This window comes from Schistocerca serialis, chromosome 12 (genome assembly GCF_023864345.2).
Source record: "Schistocerca serialis cubense isolate TAMUIC-IGC-003099 chromosome 12, iqSchSeri2.2, whole genome shotgun sequence".
Taxonomy (NCBI): Eukaryota; Metazoa; Arthropoda; class Insecta; order Orthoptera; family Acrididae; genus Schistocerca; species Schistocerca serialis.
Genome location: NC_064649.1, coordinates 167,076,359 through 167,088,457, shown reverse-complemented (window position 1 = coordinate 167,088,457; position 12,099 = coordinate 167,076,359). Strand labels below are relative to the sequence as shown.

At 47.8% G+C, this 12,099-nt stretch overlaps 1 protein-coding gene across 2 annotated transcripts in view; it reads right to left on the bottom strand.

Moving 5' to 3' along the window:
- LOC126428260 (protein Lilipod) overlaps positions 1-12,099 on the bottom strand; it is a 364,122-nt gene that overhangs the window by 342,591 nt on the left and 9,432 nt on the right. The gene's annotated exons all lie outside the window — the stretch shown is intronic.

Genomic DNA, 12,099 nt, shown 5'->3' with positions numbered 1-12,099 from the left:
TAAACTGTAGAACGCGGTCAGCTGAGCGCGTGTCATCTGCTAAAATCGACGATAGATCAGGCGATAGCTGTAGACGGGAGCGTAACGGATTAAAATAGGGGCATTCAATTAAAAGGTGTCTGACCGTCCACAGCTGAGAGCAGTGGGGACAGAGTGGGGGAGGATCACCGCTTAAAAGATGTCGATGACTAAAAAGACAGTGCCCTATCCGGAGTCGAGCTAAAATTACCTCCTCCCGACGACGCGTTCGGGAGGAAGAGGTCCAAGCGCAAGGAAGGGCTTTCACTTCCCGCAATTTATTGTGGGGAAGTGTTGACCAATGCGCATGCCATAAATGAGCAGCTTGGCGGCATAAAACGCTCCGTAGATCGGTAAACGGAAGAGACTGAATAGCTGGTCGAGGAAGAGAGACTGCAGCCTTGGCCGCTATATAGGCCGCCTCATTTCCACAGATACCAGCGTGTCCCGGGAGCCAGAGGAACGCCACTGAGACGCCCCCCAGGTGGAGCAAGCGCAGACAGTCCTGAATCCGGTGGACCAGAGGGTGCACAGGGTAAAGAGCTTGGAGACTTAGGAGAGAGCTGAGAGAATCTGAGCAGATTACGTACTGTATCCGCTGATGGCGGCGGATGTAGTGGACAGCCTGGAGAACAGCGTAAAGCTCCGCAGTATAAACCGAACACTGGTCGGGAAGCCGAAAGTGATTTGGGGTGTCGCCAACAATATAGGCACTCCCTACACCTAACGATGTTTTCGAGCCATCGGTGTAAATAAATGTGGCTTCCGTCATTTGTGCACATAGAGCAGCAAATGCCCCACGGTAAACAAGTGTAGGGGTACCATCCTTGGGAAATTGACATAGGTCTCTGAGCAAGTCGATCCGGGGACGGAGCCAAGGCGGTGCTGTACCCCAAGTTGTCAAGAAGGTTTTAGGAAAGCGGAAGGAAAGAGAATGGAGCAGTTGACGGAAGCGGACTCCCGGGGGTAGTAGGGAGGAGGAGCGGCCTGCATACCCGACATCAAAGGAGGCGTCGAAAAAAAGGTTATGGGCTGGATTAGCAGGCATGGAAGACAGATGGCTAGCATAACGACTCAGAAGGACTGCCCGCCGATTGGACAGCGGAGGTTCAGCAGTCTCAGCATAAAGGCTTTCCACAGGGCTGGTGTAAAAAGCTCCAGACACTAAACGTAATCCACGGTGGTGGATAGAGTCGAGACGCCGAAGAATAGACGGCCGAGCAGAGGAGTAGACTATGCTTCCATAATCCAATTTCGAGCGCACTAAGACGCGATAGAGGCGGAGAAGGACCACTCGGTCCGCTCCCCAAGAGGTACCATTCAGGACACGGAGGGTGTTAAGGGAACGCAGACAGCGAGCCGAAAGAGAGGAAACGTGGGAGGACCAGCACAGTTTTCTGTCAAACATAAGACCCAAGAATTTAGCGACATCGGAAAACGGAAGGTTGACAGGACCTAGATGTAAGGAGGGCGGAAGAAACTCCTTACGTCGCCAAAAATTAACACAAACGGTCTTACTGGGTGAGAAACGGAAGCCGGTTTCGATGCTCCACGAGTGGAGGCGATCGAGACATCCTTGAAGACGTCTTTCAAGAAGGCTGGTCCTTTGAGAGCTGTAGTAGATCGCAAAATCGTCCACAAAGAGGGAGCCCGAGACATCAGGAAGGAGACAATCCATAATTGGATTAATGGCGATGGCAAACAGTACAACACTCAGCACGGAGCCCTGGGGTACACCGTTTTCTTGGGAGAAAGTACGGGAGAGAGTAGTGTTCACCCGCACCCTAAATGTGCGCTCTGCCATAAATTCGCGAAGAAAAAGGGGCAGCCGGCCTCGAAAGCCCCAAGAGAACAGTGTGCGGAGGATGCCTGTCCTCCAACAGGTATCGTACGCTCTCTCCAGATCAAAAAATATTGCTACCGTTTGGCGTTTCCGGAGAAAATTGTTCATGATATAAGTGGAGAGAGCAACAAGATGGTCAACAGCAGAACGATGCTTTCGGAATCCGCATTGGGCTGGTGTTAAAAGACTGCGGGACTCCAGCCACCAAGCTAAACGGTAATTCACCATACGCTCCAAAACCTTACAGACACTACTCGTGAGAGAAATGGGGCGATAGCTAGAGGGGAGATGTTTGTCCTTTCCAGGTTTCGGAACGGGAACGACAATAGCTTCCCGCCATCGCCTGGGAAAGGTACTGTCGGTCCAAATTCGATTATAAAGGCGAAGGAGGTAACGCAGGCTATGGGTTGATAAATGCAGCAACATTTGGACATGGATACCATCCGGTCCTGGGGCGGAGGAGCGAGAAGAATAGAGTGCATGTTGGAGTTCGCGCATGGAGAAAACAGTATTGTAGCTTTCGCGATTTTGAGAGGAGAAAGCAAGATGTCGCACTTCCGCTGCACATTTCTTCGGGAGAAACGCTGGCGGGTAATTTGAAGAGCTCGAAATCTCAGCAAAGTGCTGACCCAATGAGTTAGAAATTGCGACAGGGTCCACTAAGGTATCATGCGCGACAGTGAGCCCAGAGACCGGGGAGAAACTAGGCTTGCCTGAGAACCGTCGAAGCCGACTCCAAACTTCCGAGGAGGGAGTGAAGTTGTTAAATGAGCTAGTAAAGAATTTCCAGCTTGCCTTCTTGCTATCGCGGATGACGCGACGGCATCGCGCACGGAGCTGCTTATATCGGATACAGTTGGACAAAGTTGGATGGTGACGGAAAATGCGAAGAGCACGTCGCCGCTCACGTATTGCGTCACGGCATGCCTCGTTCCACCAAGGAACTGGGGGGCGCCGGGGCAATTCGGAGGTGCGTGGTATTGAACGTTCCGCAGCTGTGAGAATAACGTCGGTAAAATGTGTGACCTCATCGTCGACGCTGGGAAAGCGACGGTCATCGAATGTCGCCAGAGACGAAAAAAGTGTCCAATCGGCTTGGGCAAACTTCCAGCGTCGCGAGCGCATATATGGCAGTTGAGGCTGCAGTCGAAGAACACATGGAAAGTGGTCACTCGAGTGTGTATCATCAAGGGCGAACCATTCGAAGCGCCGAGCTAGCGGAACAGTACCGACCGCAAGGTCCAAATGAGATAAATTTGCCGTGGAGGCAGACAAAAATGTGGGGACCCCAGTGTTGAGGCAGACTAGATCCGCTTGGTGGAAGACGTCTAGCAATAGTGAGCCACGTGGACAAGGATGTGGAGATCCCCAAAGCGGGTGGTGGGCATTGAAGTCCCCAACCAGCAAATAGGGGGGTGGAAGCTGATCAAGAAGATGAAGGAGATCAGCTCGTGCCATTGGTGTAGACGATGGAATGTATACTGTACAAAGAGAGAACGTGTATCCAGAAAGGGAAAGACAGACGGCGACAGCTTGGAAGGAAGTGTTTAAGGGGATTGGGTGATAATGGAGAGTATCATGGAGCAGAATCATGAGTCCTCCATGGGCTGGAGTGCCTTCAACAGAGGGGAGGTCATATCGGACGGACTGAAAATGAGGGAGAACAAAGCGGTCATGGGGACGCAGCTTTGTTTCCTGAAGACAGAAGATGACCGGCGAGTAGGATCGTAAGAGGATCGACAATTCCTCCCGATTGGCGCGAATGCCGCGGATATTCCAGTGGATAATGGACATAGGGTGAACAGAAAATGGAGGAACGTGACCAAGGGTGCTGTCAACTCAACGACTGCTCAGAGCTTGCGACCGACAGCATGGAATGGCATTCAGTCGAAGGCAGAAGATCCTGATCCATAGGTTGGTCAGGAGCAGCTCCTGCCACCAACGATCGGCCAGTTGACCGGCCACCAACAGTGCGCCTCGGCGACACAGAAGATGGCCGAGGGCGATTTCCGCCAGGTGGTGCTGTAGATGGGACACGCCTTGGCGGAGAAGGAGAGGAACTGTGTTTTTTTGTAGCCTTCTTGGAGGTATGTTTAGATGAAGGAGGAACTGATGGTTGTGAAGTTGCAGTACGTAAAAACTCTTCACGAGAATGCTCTTTTTTTGAAGACTTGGCGTCTGACTTGTGGGTTCGAGATTTAGCAGAACCCGACGAAGGGTGAGCCATAGAGTGGGCAGGCGAAAGAGGTGAGGTTGAACGGGCGATCTTTGCGCTGGCCGATCTGACGACCGTGGTACTAAATGTAAGGTCGCAAGTCTGCGTGGCCGCCTCCTTTGTTGGCCGAGGAGAAGCAAGGACAGTGCTGTATGTTCCTTTCTGAGGCACGGTGGGCTGTCGACTGGCGAGTAACTTTCGAGCAGCAAAGGTCGACACCTTTTCCTTCACTCTTATTTCCTGGATCAGCTTTTCGTCCTTAAAAATGGGGCAATCGCGAGAGGAAGCAGCGTGGTCACCCATACAGTTGATGCAGCGAGGGGATGGAGGTGGACAAGCACCCTCATGGGCATCCCTGCCACACTTAACACATTTGGCCGGATTGGAACAGGACTGGCTGGTGTGATTGAACCGCTGACACCGATAGCAACGCGTAGGGTTTGGGACATAAGGGCGAACGGAAATTATCTCATAGCCTGCTTTGATTTTTGATGGGAGTTGAACTTTGTCAAATGTCAAGAAGACAGTGCGGGTCGGAATGATGTTCGAGTCAACCCTTTTCATAACCCGATGAACAGCGGTGACGCCCTGGTCAGACAGGTAGTGCTGAATTTCTTCGTCAGACAATCCATCGAGGGAGCGTGTATAAACGACTCCACGCGAGGAATTTAAGGTACGGTGCGGTTCCACCCGGACAGGGAAGGTGTGGAGCAGAGAAGTACGCAGCAATTTTTGAGCCTGGAGGGCACTGTGTGTTTCCAACAACAGGGTGCCATTCCGTAACCTGGAACAAGACTTTACAGGACCCGCAATTGCGTCGACACCTTTCTGAATAATGAAAGGGTTGACCGTGGAAAAGTCGTGACCTTCGTCAGACCGAGAAACAACAAGGAACTGTGGCAACGATGGAAGAACCGTCTGTGGCTGAGACTCAGTGAACTTACGTTTGTGAGCAGACATAGTGGAAGGTGAGGAAACCATTGCGGAAGAATCCCCCATGATTACCGGCGTCTCCGATGGCGCGCTCCTCCCTTGTGGGGGCCCTCACCGAGGGCACACCCGCCTTAGGTGATTGTTCACACCTCAGGTCACACCTCCCGACAAACGGACGGAGGGACCAATCGGCACTTTCGGAAGGTATCAGCTCGGGTAATCACCCCTCCCTGGGCCTGGCCGTTACCAGGGGGTACGTACGTGTCCTACCTGTCTACCCGGGGCGGGGAATTACGCGTTACCCCGTCACCGGCTACGCATGGAAGTGCGTGGGTCGGCCTTCAGACACGCACAGGGAGGAAGAAAGAGACAGGGAAAGGAAAGAAGAGAGGTCTCAAACGCCGCAGCGGAGAAAAGGGGAAAGAGAAGAGGTAAAGAGAAGAGGTAAGGAAAAGAGAAGGACGAAGAAAGATAAGACATACAAGCAAGGAAGGCGAAGAGTGCGGTACATTTACAAGCGTCCGTCTCCGGACGTAGGCACAAACCATACTCCCAGAGGGGGAGAAAGGGAAGGAAAGAGCCAGAGGTGAGGGGGGGGGGCCAAGATGGGGGATGGGGAAGGATACGGAAAGGGAAGGTATGCAGCCCGGAAAGGAAGGAAGGCCACATTAGCTCGGGGTCCCGTGCTCGCTACACACGTATCCACAAAAGAGTTGTGGATCCCCTGGGGGGAACTGCTTCCTGTTTTCTCGATTGATCTGTGTTCAGTTTTTCAAGGCCTATCCACTGTGCCAACTCGTAACTAAATCTGAGGGGGGTGCGATGGGGAGGTTCCCTTGTGAGAAGTGTATGCCCGGTGGTGGTGCGTAACGGTAGACCGTAAAGGGCAACGAAGGGCCATCTGTGCGGAATTGCTTGCGCCGTACGAGGCTGATCGTGGCAATTTTTTGTCGAACATCGTCACAGGGCACGAAACGTGGGCTCATTACTTTTGAAGCGGAAGTAAAACGGCAATCTGGAGTGGGGCCACTCCCCCTCCCCCCAGCCGGTATAAAAGTCGTGGCGACGGTCTCCTGGGGCTGTTCTGTTTGACGTCCTCCCTCACGGCGCGGCGATCTACTCTCAACTGTACTGAGACACCCTCGGGAAACTGAAGAGGCGACTTCAGCATGTCCGTCGCCACAAAAATGGAAATGAAGTCTCCTTCTCGATGACAAAGCGAGGCCTCTCTCAAGTTTGCGCACCCGAGACCGCACCTGTTTGGCCCAATGAAGGATGTACTCTGCAAGGTGGGTGACGGGGAGGTTGTTGACGCTCCGACGTCGGCCAGTAGGGCGGTATCGTGTGGCCATACAGGGCCTCCCACTAAGATGGCGTAAGGCGACTATGTTGAAAAATAGGATTTTGTACCTAAAAGAGTGGGGAATAATATGGCATTTTCAGAAGAAAAAGTGTCGGCTTACTTATTGAACGGCCGTCGTATTTGTATGAACGTAGCCGTGTACGATAAGCATTTCTGGCAAGGAGAACATAGCATCTATTGAAATTTTGAAAATTAGATGAGTAGCTCGAATAATTAATGATGATGTACTCAATCTAACTGGGAAAAATAATTTACGGCACAATTTGACTAAAGGACGGGATGGATTGAGAAGACGTTTTCTCAGGCATCGAGAAATCGTCAGTCTGGTAATGAAAGGAGCTTTGGGGGAGGGAGTCCAAGGTCTGTAAGAGGGCTGTTCAAAAAGTAAGGTGACTTCAAATTGCGTGGGTAACGTACATTCGATTATAGATTTTTTTTGTTATGTTGGTACACATATCCCGACCGTATGTTCTCAGTTTCAAGTGTATATCGTACTTCGTTAGTTTTTGACAGATAGAAAGGTTAGACGTGTTTTAGTGTGCTCAACGATTTTCACCTTATTATAAAAAAATGGAGCAAAGAATTTGCATCAAATTTTGTACGAAAAATGGAACAAAGTGCTCTGAAACACTTCCGATGTTGACAGTGGCATACGGTGAGTTTGATCTAAGTAAAAAAAAATGTTTACAAGTCGTACAACCTTTTCCAAGACGGCCGAGGAGATGCCAATGACGAACCTAGCTCTGGACGCCCCAGCACATCAACAACAGATGATAACGTCGAAGCTGTGAAGAAAATTGTTTTGGAAAATCGTCGAATTACAGTAAGAGAAGTTACTGAGGACGTCGGCATATCGGTCGGCTCGGTTCGTGCAATTTCTTTGGATGGGTGTCAGCGCAGTTTGGAACAAACCTTCTCAGTTTTTATCAGAAGAACCGTCGCATGAGCATCACTCAGGAGCTCTTGAATGACGTCAACGATGATGGTGATTTGCTCAAGAGGGTCATAACTGGTGACGAAACATGGGTTTACGGGTGTGACGTCGAAATCGAAGCTCAATCGTCCCAATGGAAGCATATCGGAGAGCCAAGACCGAGAAAAGCACGCGAAACTATGAAATGTCATAGTTTTGCTCACTGTTTTTTTCAATTACCGTGACGTAGTGCATCATGATTTTTGCTTCAAGGTCTTACAGTCAACAAGGAGTATTACCTTGACGTTATGCGCCGTTTGCGGGAAGCAATACGCAGAAAACGTCCTGAATTGTGGAAAAACAGTTCGTGGCTTTTGCATCACGGCAATGCACCTGCTCATTCATCGTTGCTCGTGAGGGCTTTTTTGGCCAAAAACAACACGACAATCGTGCTTCAGCCACCATATTCACCGGACTTGACTCCCTGCGACCTTTTTCCTGTTCCCAGAACTGAAGAGACCTATGAAAGGACTAAGATTTTCAACGATTGAGGAAATAAAAGCTGCATCGTTGGAAGTACACCAAAAAGTGCTTATGGGAAGTGCTTCGAGGATTTAGGGAAGCGTTGGCACAAGTACCTGAGGGGATTACTTTGAAGGGGACAAGTTGAATATTGACGAATAGATATTTTTTCACAAGATTTACTTACTTTATGAACACACCTGGTATACAGAAAGCAGATTCAGAAGAGGTAGACTGCAGGCGTTATTCGGAGATGAGGAGCCACGCACAGGATAGAGACGCGTGAGAGCCGCATCAAAACGGTCTTTGGACTGAAGACCGAAACAACTCTCCCTGACGGAGATGCGTGGGAGGTTTCACTCCGTGTGCCGCTCATCTGCGTGTTTACACCACAGATTACAATATAGGACAGAGACACTTTCAGTCGGACGTGAAACTCACATTTCAGTTGTTTATAAAGTGCATCCCGCTGTAATAAGAGGGAACACGAACGGTTAAAATGAACAGAAACACATTTGTCAGAGGAAAATTTAAAACCTGTGGTGTCTGCGCACACCGACAGTCGCCGTATCGTAAGCTGCAACTGACGAACGGACGTTGCAGAGCTGAAAGAGGAGGAGGAGGAGGAAAAGATGGTGAAGTCGGCCACAAACAATGCACGCCCAACAGGAGTGGCAACTGTGGACATAATACCACTGACGGCAATAGCGATCAGAGGTACACTTGAAACACATCCTCGAGGGACCCCATTTTCTTGCTCTTATCGTTAAGATGGGGAAAGAAATACAGTAGAAGAAGAATGGGCAGCTCTGAGGGATGAAGGCAGCAGAGGATCAAGTAGGTAAAAAGGCGAGAGCTAGTAGAAATCCTTGGGTAACAGAAGAAATATTGAATTTAATTGATGAAAGGAGAAAATATAACATCCAGTAAATGAAGCAGGCAAAAAGGAATACAAACGTCTCAAAAATGAGATCGACAGGAAGTGCAAAATGGCTAAGCAGGGATGGCTAGAGGACAAATGTAAGGATGTAGAGGCTTATCTCACTAGGGGTAAGATAGATACTGCTTACAGGAAAATTAAAGAGACCTTTGGAGAAAACAGAGCCACTTGTATGAATATCAAGAGCTCAGATGGAAACCCAGTTCTAAGCAAAGAGGGGAAAGCAGAAAGTTGGAAGGAGTATATAGAGGGTCTATACAAGGGTGATGTACTTGAGGACAATATTATGGAAATGGAAGAGGATGTGGATGAAGACGAAATGGGAGATATGATTCTGCGTGAAGAGTTTGACACAGAACTGAAAGACCTGAGTCGAAACAAGACCCCGGGAGTAGACAACATTCCATTAGAACTACTGACGGTCGTGGCAGAGCCAGTCCTGATAAAACTCTACCATCTGGTGAGCAAGATGTATGAGACAGGCGCAATACCCTCAGACATCAAGAACATTATAATAATTCCAATCCCAAAGAAAGCAGGTGTTGACAGATGCGAAAATTACCGAACTATCAGTTTAATAAGTCACAGCTGCAAAATACTAACGCGAATTCTTTACAGACGAATGGAAAAACTGGTAGAAGTTGACCTCGGCGAAGATCAGTTTGGATTCCGCAGAAATGTTGGAACACGTGAGGCAATACTGACCCTACGACTTACCTTAGAAAATAGATTAAGGTAAGGCAAACCTACATTTGTAGACTTAGAGAAAGCTTTTGACATTGTTGACTGGAATACTCTCTTTCAAATTCGAAAGGTGGCAGGAGTAAAATACAGGGAGCGAAAGGCTATTTACAATTTGTACAGAAACCAGATGGCAGTTATAAGAGTCGAGGGACATGAAAGGGAAGCAGTGGTTGGGAAGGGAGTGAGACAGGGTTGTAGCCTCTCCCCGATGTTATTCAATCTGTATATTGAGCAAGCAGTAAAGGAAACAAAAGAAAAATTCGGAGTAGGTATGGAGAAGAAATAAAAACGTTGAGGTTCACCGATGACATTGTAATTCTGTCAGGGACAGCAAAGGACTTGGAAGAGCAGTTGAGCGGAATGGACAGTGTCTTGAAAGGAGGGTGTAAGATGAACATCAACAAAAGCAAAACAAGGATAATGGAATGTAGTCGAATTAAATCGGGTGATGCTGAGGGAATTAGATTAGGAAATGAGACACTTAAAGTAGTAAAGGAGTTTTGCTATTTGGGGAGCAAAATAACTGATGATGGTCGAAGTAGAGGGGATATAAAATGTAGACTGGCAATGGCAAGGAAAGCGTTTCTGAAGAAGAGAAATTTATTAACATCGAGTATAGATTTAAGTGTCAGGAAGTTGTTTCTGAAGGTATTTGTAGGGAGTGTAGTCATGTATGGAAGTGAAACATGGACGATAAATAGTTTAGACAAGAAGAGAATAGAAGCTTTTGAAATGTGGTGCTACAGAAGAATGCTGAAGATTAGATGCGTAGATCACATAACTAATGAGGAGGTATTTAATAGAATTGGGGAGAAGAGAGGTTTGTGGCACAACTTGACAAGAAGAAGGGATCTGTTGGTAGGACATGTTGTGAGGCATTAAGGGATCACAAATTTAGCATTGGAGGGCAGCGTGGAGGGTAAATATCGTAGAGGGAGACCAAGAGATGAATACACTAAGCAGATTCAGAAGGATGTAGATTGCAGTAGGTACTGGGAGATGAAGAAGCTTGCACAGGATAGAGTAGCATGGAGAGCTGCATCAAACCAGTCTCAGGGCTGAAGACAACAACAACAACATCGTTAAGATAGCGCATTAACAACCCGATATCGAAAAAATGGTCTGTTTATAACGCATTCGGGGTTACTGAAAGCTCGACTAGATGGGGTATCGTGGAACACAACACGAGCACAACTGCACGGAAGGCCAGACTGGGTGGGTTTTGGGAAAGTGGAGTTACAGGAGAGGGCGGCTGATTCTTGACTACTGCGTTAATGCCTGGTCACACGTAAGCTCTCACTAGGCGGGTCGGGGGCTCCTACCAACACCGACTCAAAGGGAGGCCTCGGCGCTTGTTGGTGACGTCACGTCAGCTATGCACGGCCAACGCCACGTCTGTTGCAGGCAGAAACGCCTGGCCGTGCTTATCACTATAAATCTCTTATTTTTGGACAAAATGTTTGGTATTGTTTTGAATTCTGCAGTTTTATTTACTAGATGAAAGATTTTCTTACTTTCGTAAGGCTACAAATGAAGATCATAGTTCTGTATTACTGAATCCTGTCGGAACAAATGTAGATCAATATGAGGTGATGCTTTGCCGCATTGCAAGCTTCGTAAATTTTACATTCAATTAACTATATTTACTTGATCCATTTTGTTATCGAAACTTACCCCAACCCCCTTACAATGAACTCGTTTCTTTTATTTATTTATTTATTTATTTTCGTTTGACATCGTCACCGGAAATATGAACTAATTTACATGTGTAAATGTCCAACTGTTGCAGTCATTAGATTACAGTCGTTTTCAACGAAAGGAATTCTGAACAGAAAACAAAATAGCACCATGCATCGAAAATACTGCTGAGTCTAAACTTTTTTAAACATGCACATTAGAAAAGATAAGTATTCCCCTCTTGCAACTGAAAGGAGAAACTTTATAAGATAAAAAAATTTTATTTGATAAAACAAGTATCTCTCTTTTGCCTCTTCTTCTGTCCCCCACCCCCTCCCCCAACGTTTACACTCGCAAGATATTTCATTAACATTCAGTGCTCCTCACCCCATAGTCAACCGAGATACCTAAAGAAGAGCACCAATATGTTCACAGTTTCTTGTAAAAGCAACCCAGTAAAAAGGTAACTTCCTCAGACTTACAAATAAGATAAAGAAGCACAAATTCTGTTGCATGAAGTTGTTTTTGTATGTCAATCCTTAAGTTCAGGAGTACACTATTTGTTAAGAAGTGTGACGAATTGCACAATTAATTGATTGTAGAAATCTCTCAGAACAATGTGTGTCGGTCAACTACCGCCAATAGTTTCACATTTTCCTGTGTCAGAGAGGGAGACACCACCATTATGAGTATGCTTGCAACAGACCTGGCGTTCGCCGTGCCAGCTGACGTGACGTCACCAACAAGCGCCGAGCCTTCCTTTGAATCGGTGTTGCTTCTACCCAGTCGGGGAGTGGCAAAGGGAAAGCTTAAGTGTTAAATATAACCAAAAGACATCTTCATTACTCCGTGAGATGCACTAGAACTATTTTATTTGCCAAAACCGGTATTCGGGTTCATAACCCATCGCCAGTGACATTTGATACAGAGG